The sequence below is a fragment of the Dermacentor silvarum genome, chromosome 8 (assembly GCF_013339745.2).
Source record: "Dermacentor silvarum isolate Dsil-2018 chromosome 8, BIME_Dsil_1.4, whole genome shotgun sequence".
Taxonomy (NCBI): domain Eukaryota; kingdom Metazoa; phylum Arthropoda; class Arachnida; order Ixodida; family Ixodidae; genus Dermacentor; species Dermacentor silvarum.
In genome coordinates, this window is record NC_051161.1 from 1,497,468 (window position 1) to 1,517,416 (window position 19,949).

At 51.7% G+C, this 19,949-nt stretch overlaps 1 protein-coding gene and 1 long non-coding RNA gene across 2 annotated transcripts in view; one reads left to right on the top strand and one right to left on the bottom strand.

Moving 5' to 3' along the window:
* The window catches only part of LOC119460513 (intermembrane lipid transfer protein VPS13A), a 1,139,096-nt gene that overhangs the window by 948,984 nt on the left and 170,163 nt on the right, over positions 1-19,949 (bottom strand). The window lies entirely within an intron of this gene.
* Positions 1-19,949, top strand: part of LOC125947490 (uncharacterized) — a 409,960-nt gene that overhangs the window by 296,220 nt on the left and 93,791 nt on the right. The window lies entirely within an intron of this gene.

The following is a 19,949-nucleotide window of genomic DNA, read 5'->3' on the forward strand; positions in this document are numbered from 1 at the left end:
TACAGCACCACTGGTTGAGAGACTCAAGCTAATTATTGAGCCTTCGTCCCTGCGTTTGGTAGGAGCAAGCGGCCATCACTTAGAAAACTTGGGTCAAGTCAAAGCTGTTGTAACAGTCGACGGCCAAACATTGCAGCATGAATTTGTCGTGGTTAAGCGGCTACCTCATGACGGAGTGCTTCTAGGCGACGACTTCCTACGGGCCTCAAGAGCCATCATCGACTGGGGTTCACAAAGCTTTGCCGTGTCTGTTCCTCAGATGTTACAAAAGATCCACCTCATTAGGGAGCAAACACTACCTGCTTTATCGCGGAAGTTAGTTCCTGTGGACTGGCATCGCATGTCTAGAGATAAAGATTGTGTGATGGTCATCACAGGGAGAAAGCTCTTGTACGACCGCTATTCGGTCATTGTGGAGCCCATGGTTGCAGATGCATCCGAAAAGATAGTCAAGGTTTTGCTTACGAACTGTTCACCCCAAGCCATCGTGCTTCCATCTCAGATGACAGTTGGAGTCGTAGAAGAAGCAGGGGGAATAGAGGACATTGAACTCTCTGTGGAAGACTGTCAACAGATCCTCCAAGTTTCATGCCTGCCTTCTCCTGAGGATCTTGATGAACCACCAGCCTATGCAGTTGTTGACCCGCAGCATTGCTCAATCCAAATTGGTGGCGTAAACTTTAACGTTGGCACAACGTTATCCTCAAGTGAGCTGCAGGTCGTGAAGGAGTTGTTGGCGCAGCATGCTGCTTGCTTCGCACAATCAAGTACGGATGTAGGCTCATGCAAAGTTGAGCAACATTGTATTCCAACTGGGGATGCAAAGCCTATCTCCCAACGACCTCGCAGATTGTCTCCTGCGCAACGTGACCTCGTCAAGAGTCTGATCAAGGACCTCATCGATGCCAACATAGTCCGGCCTTCTCGAAGCCCTTGGGCTTCACCGCTGGTCCTAGTAGCGAAGAAAGACGGGACAACACCCATGTGCGTCGATTATCGACGGCTCAACGCAGTGACTGAAGATATTGTTTACCCTTTTCCAAGGATTGAAGATGCCCTGCAGGCGCTCACCGGAAGCAAGTACTTTTCTGTCATGGACTTGGTGTCTGGTTTTTATCAGATAGCCATGCATCCAGATGACATACAGAAGACGGCTTTCGTTACACCTTGGGGTCTCTACGAATTCCTACGGATGCCGTTTGGTCTTAAATGTGCTCCTTTCACGTGTCAACGAGCCGTCGATACAATCATTGACGGAATTAGGTATGCAAATGCTCTCGTCTACATGGATGATTGCGTAGTCTTCAGTCAGACATTTGAAGACCATGTTTCGCACCTCAGGGACATCTTTTCAAGGTTCCAGAAAGCAGCTTTGAAGTTCAAACCACAGAAGTGTTACTTCTTCTGCACTGCTATTAATTACCTTGGGCATGTTGTCACAAAAGATGGTGTAAGTCCTGACCCATCGAAACTGGCAGCTGTTCAGATGTTCCGGCCTCCTCGAACCATACAGGAACTCCAGTCATTCATGGGGCTTACGTCATACTTCCGGAAGTTTATCCCTAACTACAGCGTTACCGCTGCACCTCTACGATCCCTCCTAAAGAAGAATTCTGCTTTTTCCTGGGAAGAGGATCAGCAAGTGGCCTTTGAGACATTAAAGTGCGCTTTGTGTCAGCCGCCTGTCCTCAAACTATTCTCGGAGAGAACGGAATTTAGGGTGCAAGTACACACAGACGCATCTCGTCTCGGCTTAGGAGGTCTGTTGCTGCAAGAAGATGAAGAGCGACGATATCGCCCAGTGTTATACCTGAGCAGGGCACTTAAAGGCGCAGAGGTCAATTATTCTTCGACGGAACTGGAAGCCCTCGCTGTGAAATGGGCATTAGAACAGTTGCGACCATACTTGATAGGCCGCAAATTTCAAGTTGTCAGTGACCACCACGCCCTTTGCTGGATTTTGCGATACAAGGAAGGTAGCCAACGTCTCCTCCGTTGGTCGCTGATTTTGCAGGAGTTCGACTTTGACGTCACTTACAAATCAGGAATCTTGCACAGCGCACCAGATTGTCTCTCAAGGACACCTCCCATTGTTCTAGAGAAAAGCCAAATCCTTGCTGTATCCTATCCACCACTGCGATACTGTAGCAACATGGGTGAAGAACAGCGTGAGGACGCATTCTGTGCTAAAGTCCTGGATCTGCTTAATGGTGCATTGGGCACAAAGAAGCAACAGAAACAGGGCCCAAAAGAAATTTTTGATGCACAATGAGGTACTGTACAGGAGAGATCAAGGTCCGGTCAGCAGTCGATTTCTCCTCTGCCTTCCTTCTCAGCGACAGGCTGAGGCACTTCGAGAAATGCATGAAGGAAGGTACGGTGGCCACATGGGCATCAGAAGAACATTCGAAGCGCTGAGGTCCAAGTATTACTGGCCAAAGCTCTATACGGATGTCAAACGGTATGTGAGTCACTGCGACCTTTGTCAGAGGATGAAGATGTCGACATCGCTGCCTTATGGATTACTACAACCGATAGAAGTGCACAGCCCTTTTCATACAGTTGGGATGGACATCGTAGGACCATTCAAGAACTCTCGAGGATATAAATATATCATCGTAGCCATTGACTACCTCACCAAGTTTGTTGAGGCAAAACCCTTGAGGAATATAGAAGCCACGACAGTTCAAAAGTTCATTGAGCGCAGAATTGTCTTGAAGCATGGATGCCCAGCCACGATTATTACAGACCGCGGTACTCAAATGATGGCACGATCTACTGAAGCTTACCTCAAACATCGTGTCATCACACATGCTGCCACTACCGCATATCATCCTGCAGCAAATGGCTTGTGCGAAAGGGCTAACAAGACTATCAAGCAGATGATTGCCATGACTACCGCCGGGGGAGAGAAGTGGGCTGATGTACTCCCATATGTTGTATTTTGCTACAACACCGGGTACCAGGACACGGTTCGCCAAACTCCATTCTTCTTAGTTTATGGTAGGGATCCAGTGCTTCCACTAGACGTTGTTTACAGCCGCCTAGAACTTGAAGAACTGAAAGAAGATTCCAGTTATGGCGCGGTAGTGAGCGAAAGACTGAAAAAAGCTAGAGAACTTGCGGCCGCGTACATCAGACTGGCACAAGAAAAACAGAAGGACTACTTCAACAAGCACCACAAGGACGTTGTGTTCGAAAGAGGACAACTAGTGCTTCTTAAGGCTCCACCCTCCGGTGTTAAATCGACCACATGGTACAACGGCCCTCACAAGGTAGTGAACAGACTGTCTCCCGTGAACTACGAGATCGAACTTGCCGATAACATGGGAACGGACATTGTGCATGTGGAGAAATTGAAGCCCTACCTGAGCCCAATTGCAGAGATGGAACAACCTCGTGCAACGGACTAAGCCGTACATGTGTCTGACGCCGTATGGATGCAGTGAAGTGTGTGGTGTAGTATAGTTCGAGTGATTACATTTATTTATGTGTGTAAAAATGGGACGACAAAGCTTGCCCTTGTAAATAGTTACTGTTGTATGATTGCTCTTTAAGTTTGCTTATGTTTTAGATAATTCCTGTTGTACCATTGCGAATGTTATGTGTTGTGTTTTTAGTGTTGTAAACAGTCGGGACGACTTGTTTCAAAACCCGGCCATGTCACGAGCGAAAGCAGACGACGCTTGGTGCGCACGTGTCTTGCGCCTTGGCGCCGAGCTCACGCTCGCGAGAGGGGCTCGAGCAATAAAGAAGAAGGGTCAGGCAGTCCCTTCCTGGTCTCCACTGTGTCTGGATGCGTCTTATGCCGCCCCGGAACCCATAGAAACCGACGACCACAACGGCCTGTCACATCACCGACGGACCAACACTGTCATGCTCGTGAAACCGTCCACGTACAACGCCTGAAGCCATATTACAACCCAATGATTCTATGTTCACCATGACTCGCCAGGATGGCTCCTTTTCCGACGAGGGGCGATTGTAGTGAAGAGGAATGCCCGCTGCTTCAGCCACATCTCCAGTTGTCCGGGAGGCGCGATCTCGAGATTGCCTGAGCTGCTCTGGTTGAGACCAACTGACAACGCTGCCTGCTGCTCTGTTGTCCTGTGTTCACATTAGAATATAAATTGATAGCCATCGCCGCAGCACAATTCGTAGTGCAACACTCGCGTAATGCAGAGGTTGTAGGTTCGGATCCCACCGGCATCATGCTATCTTTTCGTCTACAATCATTTCCCTTTCTTTGTTCCTTTCTAGATTTCAATTTCAGCCACAGTGGCTGATTCCATCATTGTTTTTTTGGCTTCGTTATCTGTTGGCTTTTTATGGTCATGATTAACAAGATTCGAGCATCTCGGTTTCCCTTCTGCTTGTGCGTACATATATATATATATATATATATATATATATATATATATATATATATATTGTGGGCATTTATGGTGCATGCGTGTGCCCTTCATCTTCATCGCGCGTGCAGGTGCATCACCAGCGTGGACTGTGCCGATGGCTCTTCATGCCGGTTGTTGATGCCGCCCTTCTTCGCCGTGTCTCTCGGGCTCAATAAAGGTCTTCCCTTACGTAGACGTCACAATATATATATATTATATATATATATATATATATATATATATTGTGGGCGTTTATTACGCACATCTTCCTCATCTGTATGTTATCATCATCATCCTCACACTATTACCTATCCTCCTCTTCGCCTGTACATGTGATCATCATCATCGCCTGTGTGCTGCGCTGGTTCGCTGACAAGCTCCCGGGCCTAATAAACGTCGTCCCAACCGAGACGTCACAAGTGGTGGAGTGTGCTCTTCGGTCCTACGTCCTCTGGCCGCCCGGTCTGCCTCCTGGAGCTTCGTTCAGGTCGCCGCTTGCGCCCACCGTCAGCTAGCATGCCGCAGGACGTCCAGCCTGGCGCCCCTATTGCCACCATTCCGACATCACAAGTGCCTCCTTCCTTTATCATCAACAGCCCCCAGCGTGACCCCCATCTCTTCGCTGGTCTTCACGGAGAGGATGTCGAAGACTGGCTGGACGATTATGAGCGAGTCAGTTCCGCCAATCACTGGGATGATGTTAATAAACTACGCCATGTCTCCTTCTATCTGTCTGGTGTGGCGATGACGTGGTTCTTTAACCACGAGACCGACTTGACCAACTGGACTCTCTTCAAGCACCAGCTTCGTGAAGTGTTCGGCACACCGGCCGTTCGGTCCACTCTCGCCAAGAAAAGCCTCGATGCTCGCAAACAACACCTGGGCGAGTCATACACCTCGTACATCGAGGACGTCCTTGCACTCTGCCGACGTGTAAATTCTTCAATGTCGGAGTCGGACAGGGTACGTCACATTCTAAAAGGCATTGGAACTCTTGCCTTCAATGCCCTCGCAACTAAGAATCTCGCTACCGTCGCTGACGTCGTCACCACTTGTCAGCGCCTCGATGAGCTCGAGTCTGTCCGCCTACAGCCTGACATTGACGGTGCCCATTCTACGGTGGACCACGATCTACGTACACTGATTCGCGTGCTCATACGCGAAGAGTTGCAATCTATGGGGTTACCCTCACCTTCAACGTGTCCCAGCCAACCTTTTGGTGCGTCATTGCGTGACGTTATCAGGGAAGAACTGGCGTCCTTGACCTGCGCTGTGCCAGCACAAGCTCCTGTCCCTAACGCATTACCCACTGCCGCACTACCGACATATGCACAAGTTGCTGCCAAGCCTCTCGGACACGGCACTTCTTCGTTGCCGCTACCAACTTACGCGTCGCTTGCTACTGCGCCCACGGTTCACTTCCCGTCATCACCGCCAGAGCCTTCATCGGCCCATCTGACCTCACTGTCACACGGTACACCGAACACCCCCTACTACCCACCTTGGCGTTCGTCTCGTCCTACGTGCTATTATTGTGGCTATCGCGGCCACATCTCACGTTTTTGCCAAAAGCGCCAGCAAGACGAGCGTTGGGGCTCCGATATGTGTGAGCGCGATTTTTATAGTGGGGCCTCTTACCAAGGGCGGCGTTATTCTTCACCTTCGCACCGCTCTCCATCTCCGCCTGCATCACCTGAAGCACGCGGCGCTTACCGTTCAGCCAGACGCCGGTCCCCATCGCCCTTCCGCCGCTCATCGTCACCACTTAGGCCTACCTCACTTACCTCTACCGTTCGCGCGGAAAACTAAGCGATGCAGTTTCCGGAGGAAAAACTACAATACACACATAAGACTGAAATTCCTCCAGCGTGCCCATCCAATATGATTCGTGTGTATGTTGAAGGAGTGCCCGTGGATGCTTTAGTGGATACTGGTGCGGCTTTGTCTGTTATGAATGCTCATTTGTGTTCCCGTCTAAAGAAAGTTATGACGCCTTACGAAGGTCCCACGCTGGTTGCAGCCGAAGGGAACTCTATTCGACCTTCTGCCTTCTGTACTGCGCGTGTACTTATTGATGACATTCTCCATCACATACAGTTTGCTGTGCTATATCCGTGCTATCACGAGCTGATTTTGGGATGGGATTTTCTATCATCTCTGTCTGCTGCTATTTGTTGTGGGCAGTGTGTGGTACACCTTAGCGACACCGAACACTTGCTTGGCGAAGAAACTCACACGCCATTTCACCTGACCGCTGCGGAAGATAGGAAACTGCTCCTAGGACAAAACCAACTTGTTACCCTCCTATCCAACGACATTGACCATGGTGACCGTCTTGGTGTTCCCTTTTTCCCGTTGCCTTACTAAAGGCATAGCATTTACATCGGGCGTTGTTCGATTCCACAATGGATCTGCACTGGTCACTGCCACGAACGGAACACCAGAAAAAATCCTACTTCCGCAGGGCACAACCGCTGCATGCGTCGCGATCTGGAGCCTGTCTGCGTCTTGCCACTTTCACCAGTCTCTTCTGGGGACCCATCTTCTGGTGATTCTTCTTCAGCCGCCACCCTTACAGCAGTCATCACCGCCGACTTGAAACCTGCGCAGACACAACAGCTGCTGGCTTTGTTGAAAAAGCACGCTAATTCTTTCGATGTCTATTCGTCGACGCTGGGCCAAACAACCGTTGCAGAGCATCACATTCTGACAGACGACACATCTATCGTGCGGCGCCGCCCATACCGTGTCTCTAGCCGAGCGGAAAATCATCGAAGACCACGTCGCCGACATGCTGGAACGCAAGGTCATTCGCCCCTCGGCTAGTTCTTGGTCGTCTCCTGTTGTCTTGGTTCGCAAAAAAGATGGCTCCGTGCGCTTTTGCGTCGATTACCGGGCATTCAATAAGATAACTCGAAAAGACGTCTACCCTATGCCCCGCATTGACGAGGCCCTTAATTCCCTCCAAGGTGCGGAATACTTTTCCAGCCTCGATCTGTGTTCCGGTTACTGGCAAATCCGCATGCACGAAGATGGTAAAGAAAAAACGGCGTTCGCAACCCCCGATGGACTGTACGAGTTCAACGTAATGCCTTTCGGGCTCTGCAACGCGCCCGCGACTTTTGAGCGCATGATTGACACCGTGCTGCGTGGCCTGAACTGGAAGACCTGCCTTTGTTATCTGGACGACATTGTCATTTTTTCATCGACATTTAATCAGCACCTGCAACGCTTGGATGAAGTTCTGACGTGCCTCGCCCGCGCTGGTCTTCAGCTGAACACCAAGAAATGCCGTTTCGCCAGCAAAGCCATTAAGATACTTGGTCATGTCATGAGCAGGGATGGCATTCAGCCGGACCCTGACAAGACTGCTGCAGTTCTTCGCTTTCCTCGTCCTGACAGACACAAAGACTTGCGCAGTTTCCTTGGCCTCGCCTCTTATTTCCGTCGCTTTACCCAGAACTTTGCCACCATCGCAGCTCCATTACACAAGCTACTAGCTTCCGGTGTGCCCTTTCTGTGGTCCCAGGAATGCGAATTACCGTTTGCACGCTTGAAGGATGCCCTCACGTCTGCACCTGTGCTTTGCCATTTTGATGAGGCAACACCGACTCTCTTACACACAGACGCTAGCGGCCACGGTATAGGTGCTGTTCTTCTGCAACGCGACAACTCTTCGGGAGAGAGAGTCATTGCATACACCAGCCGTGTACTCAGCGCTTCCGAAAAGAACTATACGATCACTGAGCAAGAGTGCCTGGGTATTGTTTGGTCGATACAGAAGTTTCACCCTTACCTCCACGGCCGTCATTTCACCATCGTTACGGACCACCACGCCTTATGCTGGCTTTCCATGCTCAAGAACTTGTCTGGACGCCTGGGTCGCTGGATTTTGCGCCTCCAAGAGTATTATTTCGAAATCATATACAGTTAAACCTGCTTATAACGAACCTCCATATAACGAATTCCTGGATATAACGAAGTTTTTCGATTCCCCGCCGTTACTCCATAGAAGCACATGTATTTGAGACCTCTACGTAACAAAGTGGCAGCGGGAGACGCCCTCGATATAACGAATTTCCCCCTCCGACCACCTTGAGATTTCGCGCCAAATTTGGTCATTTTTGCGCGAGCAGCGACCGGAAGCACCTTCTCCGCCGCGACGGAATGCGAAGCGAGCGCACGTGTGCGTGCGTGCGTGTGCGAGGCGGCCCTGCATCCCTCGACCCGGCGATCTAGCGGCCGCGGCCGGGACCTTTCCCCCCTCCCTTCATTCAAATCTGATCCTGCCGCTTGCTGCAGCGGGCCTAGCCCGCCAAGCCGGCACTCTCTCCTTTTCCAGTTGATGTTGCCGACGCGCTGGTACACGCTGTGGCACATCAGACTCGATGAGCGCGGACGCGCACTGTCAAACGCTGGCGGCGTGTGGAAGCGCCGCTGGAGAAGCGAGCGAAGTGACCTTCGTGCGGTTGTCTATCGCTTCAACGCAAACTGAGCGCCGAGAACACACAGCACGCACAAAGCTACGAGCCGCCGACACACCTACACTGCTAGACTCTGCCCCAACGCAGATTGCTTTCAAGATACGGCCATGTATGGGTGTTCTGTGATACGGCCTGCGCGACCGCGCGTCGCCGCGAAGTACGCAGTTGATGCCACAGTACAGCACAACGCCGCCCCGCTATCCCTCCCCCCTCGCTCCCTCGCCGGTGCCTCGAGTGCAACGGAACAAGGCGCGCTTCCACCCTGCTTTTCTTGCGCGCGCGAGATTTAGACGTCGTCGGCTCCCCTCACACGTTTTCACTCGCACATACAGCATACGGCGCGCGGCGACTGCGTTATCGCCCTTGGACTTACGGCCACGCTAGCGGCAAAAACGCGTCATGCCGCGCGCGGCAAAAGTGGCAAAAATCGGGGGTCTTGCGGCGTGCCGCGCAAAATGGGTTCGAGACACATTTCTGCGGCAAATGCCGCGTGCCGCGAGATGAACCAATCAAGAGCGACGAGGGTGACGTCACGGAGCCATCACAACCGGACCGCCGCCGTTCTGCGCCGGGTTTTCAATCGATGATCGTCGTCTCTCGCATGAAACAACGAGCGCTCGCGATGTTGCTCGCGCGTTCGGAGAGCACGGGAGATCTTATCGCGCTGCCGCGCGTGCCACGGTGGCCTCGCGGCATGGCGCTGACGCGCGGCAACTTGCCGCTCGCGGCATGGCGCGCGCGTTTTTTGCCGATAGCGTGGCCGTACCCTAATTATACGGAATATCTATGAGCCAAAACCAATTTTAGGGCCATTACGCGTCATAGACACCATCTTTATATAGCAAATACGGATCTCAAGGGCCATACTTTTGCTGGCGGAAACCGAAAATACGTCATAGTTGTCGCCCCCGGCACTTTGGGCGGCCAATGTCATCGTCAAGCCACCAAGCCAAGTGACATGAAAAGTCAAAATGGCCGCTCGGGCCGGCGCGGGGTGGCAGTTCGCAACGTATAATGCGGGAACGGTCCCACAGTTGCGACGCAACAGCGGGGTTACCAATGCATTGGGTTCTATGGGAGCTGTGCCGGGACCGGTCGAAAACCACGTAACAGCCGGGAAAACGCAGCCCCCGGGAACGTAACAGCGAGGTTCTACTGTAACACTATACGACGCCATCGTGACGCTCACTCTTCGTTTCCGATGCCTCGCGCTTGTGCGAAACGACACGCGTCCACGCATCCAGTACCTGGTGTGACATTCCAAGGATGAGTACTTCGACGAAAACGAAAAACGGGTGCGCGTTACAATTAGGGCGCGCTAGAATCGAGTAAATACGGTAATCGTTTCTTTTTGAAATTTCGTGCCGAACCTGCATATAACGAAATCCTCTTTATAACGAAGTTTTTCGGGAATTTGTCAATTTCGTTATATCCAGGTTTAACTGTACAAGTCCGGAAAGAAACACCAAGACGCCGACGCTCTTTCTCGCTGCCCGCTTCCTACGGCCTCGCTCGACGCCTCTGCAATCGCTTCGCACGTCACCAGTTCGACCGACACTGCTACGGTTTCCTCCCTGGCCTCAATGTACCAAGTGCCTTTCAACGATGATCAGCCACTCGCCTCTCGTCAGCTGGCTGACCCGTACTGTCAACGCTTCATTGATCACCTCTCTGGGGCTTCTCGTCCACCTAACGCGCGCCTCCGTCGCCAGCTCGCGGACTTTAAGCTAGACGATGGCGTGCTGTATCGCCGTATTTACCATCCTCACGGGCAACGCTGGGTGCCAGTTCTACCACGCTCTCTCCGACTTCGTGTCCTCAACGCCTTTCACGATGATTTGACAGCTGGCCACCTTGGGTTCCATAAAACCTATGACCGCATTCGAAGTCGTTTCTATTGGCCTGGCCTTTCTGCTAGCGTCGCCAGATACGTCGGTTCCTGCTCTCCCTGCCAGCGTCGCAAACTCCCAACATCTGCTCCTGTCGGCCAATTACAGCCGCTTCCGTGCCCCGCAGCACCATTTGAGGTTGTTGGGATTGACCTTTACGGGCCCCTTCCGGTCACTACTGCTGGCAATCGATGGATAGTGACTGCCGTCGACCATCTGACGCGCTAGGCTGAGACAGCTTCTGTGCTTACTGGCTCTGCTTCGGAAGTTGCTCACTTCGTTCTTGAAGCCATTATTCTACGCCATGGTGCTCCTCGTGTACTGCTCAGTGACCGTGGAAAGGCGTTCCTTTCACAACTGCTAAACGAAGTTCTTCAAGCCTCCGGCACTGCCCACAAGACAGCTTCTAGCTATCACCCCCAGACTAACGGCCTGACCGAGCGGTTTCATCGCACCCTTGCCGACATGATCGCTGCTTATATTCAACCAGACCACAAAAACTGGGATGTTCTTTTACCATTCGTCACTTTTGCTATATAACATGGCTGTGCAGCGCACAACTGGCTACTCGCCATTTTACCTCGTTTATGGACGCTCCCCTACTTTCTTTCTGGACATTTCATTCTTCAACTCCAAGGCTAATACATCTCTATCCCATCGTGCGAAGAGTACATTTCCCGACTTGACCACTGTCGCGAGCTTGCTCGCCTGAAAACAGAGGCCAGACAACAAGACCGGAAAAATATTTACGACGAATGCCATCGCGTTGTATCTTTTCGACCTGGTGACGAGGTCCTGCTCCCGACTCCTGTTCGCACCCCTGGTTTATGTGAAAAATTCCAGCCATGGTTCATCGGGCCGTACATAGTCCTTGGACAGACTTCGCCTGTCAACTATCGCGTCACTCCTCTTGACGCCCCCGCAGACCGCCGTTGCCGCACTACCGAGGTTGTCCACGTCTCTCGCATGAAGCCCTTCACGCGGCGGGCCTCGACACCTTGACGGCCGGCCAGGATGGCCGCTTTCACGTCGGAGGGAAATTAGTGTGGGCGTTTATTACGCACATCTTCCTCATCTGTATGTTATCATCATCATCCTCACACTATTACCTATCCTCCTCTTCGCCTGTATATGTGATCATCATCATCGCCTGTGTGCTGCGCTGGTTCGCTGACGAGCTCCTGGGCCTAATAAACGTCGTCCCAACCGAGACGTCACAATATATACCTGACGAAACCTTAGTAGTCAACTTGGCCGTCACAAGTTGCAAGGAAGCGCTGCTAAAGACCCCTCCCTTGCAGACAAGTGCCCCTAGATCAACGTGATATGTGAGCTCGTTCAGTTTTTGTTTGAGCAACACATACTTTACCTACAATTCCAAGAAATACACGCAAAAGCAAGCGAGTGTCATGGGTGCATAAATATTGGTAACAATGGAATCTTGTCATGGAAACACTCGAAGAAAAAGTTCTTAATTACTTCACTCCCGCACCGAAAGCTTTCATACGCTACATTGAGGATTGCTTTTGCATTCTCTGGAAAGACGACATAGACCGGTTCCTGCAACGTCTAAATGCCGTAGAAGCAGCCAGACAATCCACTACAGAACAAAAAGTTGGAAAACTGCCTTTCCTTGACGTGCTCATGTGCCATTCCGGCGGCAGTCCGTCCCTTTCCATTTACTCATACAGCGACTCATACGGGCCACTACATCGACTATGCGTCTCGCAACCCGGTCGGCCACAAGACCGGGTTGTGTCATCTCTTGTGACCCGTGCAACCCATATGCTCCAGTGGAGAAGCTAGGCAACAGGAAGTGAAAGTGATATGTCGAGAACTTTCTCGGAACAGTTATCCTGCTGCATTCATCGCCAAGACAGAAAGCGTGTGCTGGACCGAAAAGGCTTTACCGAAAGCACGCCAGCATCTTCCCAGCATCTGTGAGGCATTGTTTCGGGTTTTTTCAAAATATCACTTGCCTGTTGCACACGGGCCAGCTAACAAGCTGTGCAACAAAAATGTGAAGGACCACCTAGCTGATGCCAAATTCCCTGGTGTTGCATAGAGAATACCTTGCAAGGACTCCCATTTCTGTTACATTGGCGAAACCAAGAATTTCAAACTAACATTTAAAGAGCACAAATGCGATGCTGAAAAGTGTCGGCGGAGGCAGAATAACCACAGTCATTGGTTTTTTGGTGCTTCCCACAAGTACAATAACGGCACTTGACACGTGCAAAAATGTAATCAGCCAATCAACTGGGACAACGCATCAGTTATCGCAAAAGAGATGAATGGGACAACGAGGCTTTTGCCCTAATCTCTACTGATAGAGGAGACACCTAAGACTATCAGCCGGATGAATGGCACCATGCTCCAAGTTTAACTTGGCTCTCTTCGTCATATGCTAGGCTCATGAACTGTCTACGACCCTAGTCCACTGCTTTGTGAATAAGGAACCCGTACAGGTTCTGAAATGTAGAAACTAATTTTGACTTGGTCAGTGACCGTAATGTTGTTTTCAACTTTTATTGTAACTGCAGACTCAGCAAATTTCTGGAATCTCACACTCTGTCCACAATGGCCTGTTGGCACAGTGGCCTATTCTTCCCACTAGATGGCATTCCCTTGTTATGTGTGTGTAAGTGGCTCAGTAAGAAAGCAAGAAGTTGAGTGATCTCAGAAATTTTTTGCATAAACATTGTTAATGTTTCAACTACAATAGTTTTGACTACTTTTTACCATTGCAATATTTTACACTAAAAATAATTTTCGACTATGAAATCAAGTGCTTTTCCAGAAAACTACTTCCATGTTGCCAGAAAGTCACTTTCTGACAACGTTCAGACCAAAATTAAGCATTAAGGCCCTCCAGATAAAAATATGTGAAATAGCTTATTATATGCACCGACCTTACAGCTTTTTATCTAGAAATTTTATTTGAGACGAGAAACGAATTTTTCAAGTCCACAATCAATCTCACTGGTAGGCACTCCTGAACTGTGTCTTCACTGCAGCTATTTTTCTGGCGCGCATATTGTCACGTGCCTTGTGAGAGAACGGGCGACGCGACGTTTATTGAGGGTAGCGGCTCCTGGAAAGCACGGCGCTGGGGGCTGGCTATCGAGCGGGCGGAGAAGCACGCGCACTTCTTTCTTCTTGTCCGTGCCTGCCTCTTAGCACTGTACCCACAACTGCTGGTGGCATTTCCCCCCTTCCTCGGAAGGAGCATCGGCTCGATGCTCAAGAAGCGTGTGGGGATCGAGGTGCCTTCCCGCGCCTCGTCCCCCAGCTCGCGCGTGGCGCTTAGCTCGATCCCCGGGAACCGCCGCCGTAACGGCAACATGGCGGACATGGCGAGAGCGCCGGACTTACTTTCCCGCGCAAACCGTGCTTCTCCCCCCCCGGGATTGGACTTGCCCCGCGAGACACGTCACCGGAACGCGCCCTGATTGGCCTCCCGCGCGGCGGCCCCCGGGCACCCTCTCCACCCGAGCTCTCGTCCGCTGAGCGCTTCCTCGCCTCGGCAGAGGCTCTCAGGCTCGCAACGAGGTGGTTACATGAGACCTTTGTTCTCGCGACTCCTCGTTATCGCGCTTGGCGGACCGCTACCCGGTTAGCCCTAGCGCAGCGGGCGCGCGTACTCGATCGGTCTTGCGGCGAGCCTTGGCCCGTAAGCGCCGTGACTGTAGCACTGAGCTGTACCTTGGGTGAATAAACCCGTGTTTGTTGGCGATCTGACTCCGGAGCCTTCTCTGCGCCGTGTCGGAGAGTCGACGAACCCTGCCGTAGCGCCTTTGTGCGTTGCGGAGTGGAGGAGCGTCGTGCCCTTTCCTGACCGTCGCTCGTAGGGTAAGCCTTGTGCAAACCCATCTCCACAAGCGGTGTTAGAAAAGGAGGGGGAAACAGCATGGGCAAGGCAGGTGGTCGTGCAAAGGACACAATCACAGCTAGAGGAAAAACAAAAGCACAGCAGCGGGGAAGCGCAACAGGTACAGTTTCAAGAAACAGAGAGGTTGCAAACAGTAGCGTAAGTAGAAAGATGAATAAAAAAATAATAATCACGAACGCGCAACATATGGTTTCATGCGCACAACGTGAACTACGTCAGGGCGAGGTTGTTGTCTACGCCGTGTTTGTGCCGCACTGTCTGGAACGACTTCGTAGTTCACGTCACTAATGCGGCGCAGCACTTTGTATGGGCCAAAATACCGGCTAATCAACTTTTCACAAAGGCCACGGCGGCAAACAGGGGTCCACACCCACACTTGGTCTCCGGGACTGTAGCGCACTTGCCGGTGACGAATGTTATAGCGCCGTGCATCTGCATGTTGCTGCTCACCGATGTGCAGCCGCGCGAGCTGGCGGGCTTCCTCAGCGCGCTCAGCAAATTCTTCGGCGTCAGTCGTTAGGTGCTCGGTGTCGTGACACGGAAGCATAGCGTCCAGCATCGTCTGTACTTCGCGGCCGTAAACGAGGCGAAATGGTGCGAACCACGTCGTCTCTTGTACGGCGGTATTATACGCGAAGGTCACGTAAGGCAAGATGCGATCTGTTGCTCATGCGTCCAGGCAAATGGCGTGTCATCGCTGGTAAGGCGAGTCAGGGGTTCCGCAATCTTCGAAAAGTTGTCGATGAAGCGGCAATAATACGCACACAAGCCCAGGAAGCGTCAGACGGCCTTCTTGTCGGCAGGAGGAGGAAAAGCTGCTACAGCGGCAAGTTTGTCGGGATCGGGTCGAACTCCTTTGATGCTGACGACGTGTCCGAGAAACTTGAGCTCTTCATAACCGAAGTGACACTTTTCTGGTTTAAGCGTGAGATTAGCCGATCGGAGCGCTTCTAGCACATGCCGCAGGCGATGAAGATGTTGCTCAAATGTTTCAGAAAAGACAACTACGTCGTCAAGATACACAAGGCAAGTCTGCCACTTCAATCCAGCGAGGACAGTATCCATCATTCGCTGGAAGGTTGCTGGGGCAGAACACAAACCGAAAGGGAGCACTCGAAATTCGTAAAGGCCGTCGGGAGTCACAAAGGCAGTTTTCTCGCGGTCTCGTTCGTCGACCTCGATCTTGCGAGTATCCACTTTTCAAATCGAGTGACGAAAAGTACTGGGCACGCCGCAGTCTATCTAACGAGTCGTCGATACGCGGCAGTCGGTACACGTCCTTTTTAGTTACGTTGTTGAGCTTGCGGTAGTCGACGCAAAAGCGTAGCGTTCCGTCTTTCTTTTTCACAAGAACGACCGGGGACGACCATGAGCTGTTAGAAGGTTCGATCACGCCGTCTTCAAGCATCTCTTGTACTTGCGTACGAACCGCTTCACGTTCCTTTGCCGACACGCGGTAGGGCTGCTGGCGTATCGGGCGTGCGTCGTCGCATGTGATGATCCTGTGCCTTGTAACTGAAGTCTGACGTACCTTAGACGAGCTTGCGAAGCATGCCCTGAATTCAAGCAAGAGCTCGTGCATTGCCGACTGTTTGTCTGGAGATAACTCTAAATTAATGTCGACGTTGCCCAGTGACTTGTCAGCCATCCTCACTGGTTCAGGGGTAAAACATTCAGCAACCATGCTCTATTTCCTCGGCAAACGCTATCGAAGTACCGCGGAACAGGTGTCGATGCTCGTTACTGAAGTTGGTGACAAGCAACTGAGAACGGCCATCACTAAGCTGTAGCACACTTCTAGCAGCACAAACACCTTGCATCAGTAGATGCGATAAGTTACTTTCAGCGACCACTTCACCTTCGCGCATTCCACTGCACATCACTTCGACTAGGACACTGGTTCGCGGAGGAAGCGTAACACATTCGGTGAAGACACAAAGGGCGTCGTCTCGACGCTTGTGGTCGTACCCGTCGAGTGCTCGGTCTGCTGAGAAGGTGACTACACCTCCCCGTAAGTCAATAACAGCGCCATATTCTTGGAGAAAACCAACCCCGAGAATGACGTCACGGGAGCATACGTGTAGGACAAGGCAGCTCGCCACGAATGTCGATCCTCGAATCCGAACTCTTTTCATGCAGGTTCCCAGTGGAGTAACGACGTGACCACCAGCCGTACGAATCTGCGAGCCATTCCAAGGGGTAATTACTTTCTTCAGCAACTTCGCCAGCTTCCCGCTTAAGATGGAATAGTCCGCACCAGTATCTACTAAAGCGTTAACCGCGTAACCGTCGATCACCACCGGTATGTCGAGCGAAAGCCGGTCATTCCGTTCATCTGCAGTTGACATCGGATCGGTGTCCTCGCTCGTTCGCGTAGATCGGAGGTCTTCAGCGTGTCAACTGTCAGCGGCCTCGCCCCCAAAGGTCGCTGTGGTTAGTTTTCCCGGCGGAGACTTGGTGATCGTGTGCCGGAATATCGCTGGGGCGGTGGTGAAAATCGCCGTGGTGACGGCGAGCGTGACTGTCGCCTGGTAGACGGTGGCATGCGTTGTTGAGCAAGGTAATCTATCTCCCGAGGTCGTTGGCCAAGTCGGGGTGGTGGTGAGTAGGTGGAAAAGCCCCGCAACCCGAGACGTCGGTATGGGCACTGGCGGTACAAATGATCTGCCTCACCGCAGTGGAAGCACAGAGGCCGACGGTCCGGTGAGCGCCAAACATCCGACTTCCGAGGGGTCATGCGTCGATCGTCGGCGTAATATACCGGTTGCTCCTGCGGAACCACAGCGGGAGGAGCGGCGGAGGGAAACGCTGGAGGCGCGCGTCGTTCTGCGATGTATGGTACCGGTTGTGTAGATGAAAGCGTAACCGGATGAGCCGCGTTAACTAACAGCGGGGTTGGTGCAGGGAGTCTCAGGGCTTCCGCGTAGGTCGCACGGCGGTGCTCAGTAGGTGCAGGTGCGGTGTAAGGCAGAGGACAGGTCGACCGGAGCGCTTGGTGAACTTCATCTTTGACGACACTCTCGATAGAGCTCACCACCGCTTGTGACGTGCCGAAAGCCTTCTGTATTTCTTCGCGCACGACAGTGCGGATTATTTCGCGAAGGTGGTCATCGTTGCTTCGGGTGACCGTGAAAATATCGGTGGTGGATGTCCCGTTCACTTGCCGCTCATAGAAATTCGATTGTTGCTGCAGCATCTTCTCCATACTTACAGCTTCAGATAAAAATTCGGCGACAGTCTTCGGAGGGCTCCGCACAAGACCAGCGAAGAGCTGCTCCTTCACTCCTCGTATCAGGTGACGCAACTTCTTGTCCTCGGTTATTCCCGAGTCTGCTCGTCTGAAGAGGCGCGTCATATCTTCGACAAACGTGGTAACACTTTCGTTGGGAAGCTGAACGCGGACCTGGATTGCTCGTTCGGCTCGTTCACAGCGATCAGCACTGGCGTAGGCGTCTAGTAACTGACGGCGGAACTCAGGCCACGACGTCAGTTGCTGCTCACGGTTTTGGAACCACGTGAGCGCGCCGTCTTCCAGGCAAAAGTAGACACTTCCAAATTTATTTGTGTCGTCCCAGTCATTGTATTCGGCCACGCGCTCGAAGTCGGCCATCCAGTCTTCGACGTCTTCGAAGGCCTTGCCATGGAACGACTTTGGAACCCGTGGATTTTGAAGCGTGTATCGGTTCGTCACTGCGGCGCCTTCCATACCGGTTGAGATGGTCTGAAGCGCTGCAGGGTCTTCAGGAGGCAGTCCCCGGATCCTGCGGCTGGCCCGGTGGACCGGCGTATCGATTGGCACGGGGGTAGTGGTTCCACTGCCAGAAGGGGTCTGCGACATGGGTGAGGAATACCCAGCACCTCCACCACTTTGTCACGTGCCTTGTGAGAGAACGGGCGACGCGACGTTTATTGAGGGTAGCGGCTCCTGGAAAGCACGGCGCTGGGGGCTGACTATCGAGCGGGCGGAGAAGCACGCGCACTTGTTTCTTCTTGTCCGTGCCTGCCTCTTAGCACTGTACCCACTACTGCTGGTGGCAATATGCACTGTGGCTATATGCTGTGTCACTTGAAATCAGTATAAATACATCGTGTTCAGCAGTTCGCCACTTCTAATTTTGGGGGCTCGGGGCAGTCAGGTTGGCCAATATGGCAAAGATGTAAGCTTTTTTTGCAGTGGCAGATGGTGGCTAACTTAACCTCATCCTGTCTTGGCGCAGGCAGAATAACCACAGTCATTGGTTTTTTGCTGCTTCCCACAAGTACAAAAACGGTGCTTGACCAGGCCCACGGTAAAACACAGTAGGCTAGCCTGAAAACTAGAAATTTGTTGACATTCATCTGCTATGCCATGGTCGGCACGGAATGTCGATGATTCAGGTTCTTGTATAACTCATAATCTGCTGATCCGTAGTACTTGCAAAACAATAAATCAGCGCCATGCAAATGTCCATTGTAAAATCATTGTACAAATGTATTATTGTAAAATGTAGTTGCAGGGGCATCAACATTCAAACAGCATAAACGGATGCTTTACTGCCATTTACTGCGCATAAAAATACATGTGCCCATGTTTCATGCATAAAGACCTCATAAGCACAGCAAGAATTCAATTGTAGCCCGCACGTGTTTTACTATGAAGACACAGTTCAGTAGTGTCTACCAGCGAGATTGGTTGTGGATTTCAAAACTTCTTTTCTCACCTCAAGCAAAATTTACTTGAAATAAAATTTCTAGATCACAAGCTGAAAGGTTGGTGCATTTAATGAGCCATATCACATATTTTTATCTGGAGGGCTTAAAGGCGCAACCGCATGCACGCGATTTTCGAGCGACAGCGACAGGTTTTGCCGTCGTGGACGGTGATTCGTCGCTGTCGCTGGTCGCGTCGCCGGTTTCTGGCCAGCCAGAAAATATCACTCGTCGCCCCGAAGTCAGCACGACGACATCCGCTGGGGACAGCGAGAGCGCAACAACATGGCAGCAATCAGTCTGCCCGCTTCGATCTGAATTCGCTCTTGCAACTTGCTCTCTGCTGTGACAGCCAAAAAATAAATAGTACAATCAGTCATCGCTTCGTCTCATCGCTAGCTGAGGACTAAGTATCGGCGCTATTTTGTCGTTATTATTGAGATCTGTTGTTTGTTTTGACGCTGTTAGGCCTGAGACGCCACCGAGAGCGGAGAAAGTATTTTAAGTTTTACTCAACAGATGGCGCCACGGCATGTTACGCTGGTGGCATGGGACGGGTTTCCACAGGTGATGATAGCATATTTAGCTAGATCTAGACAAA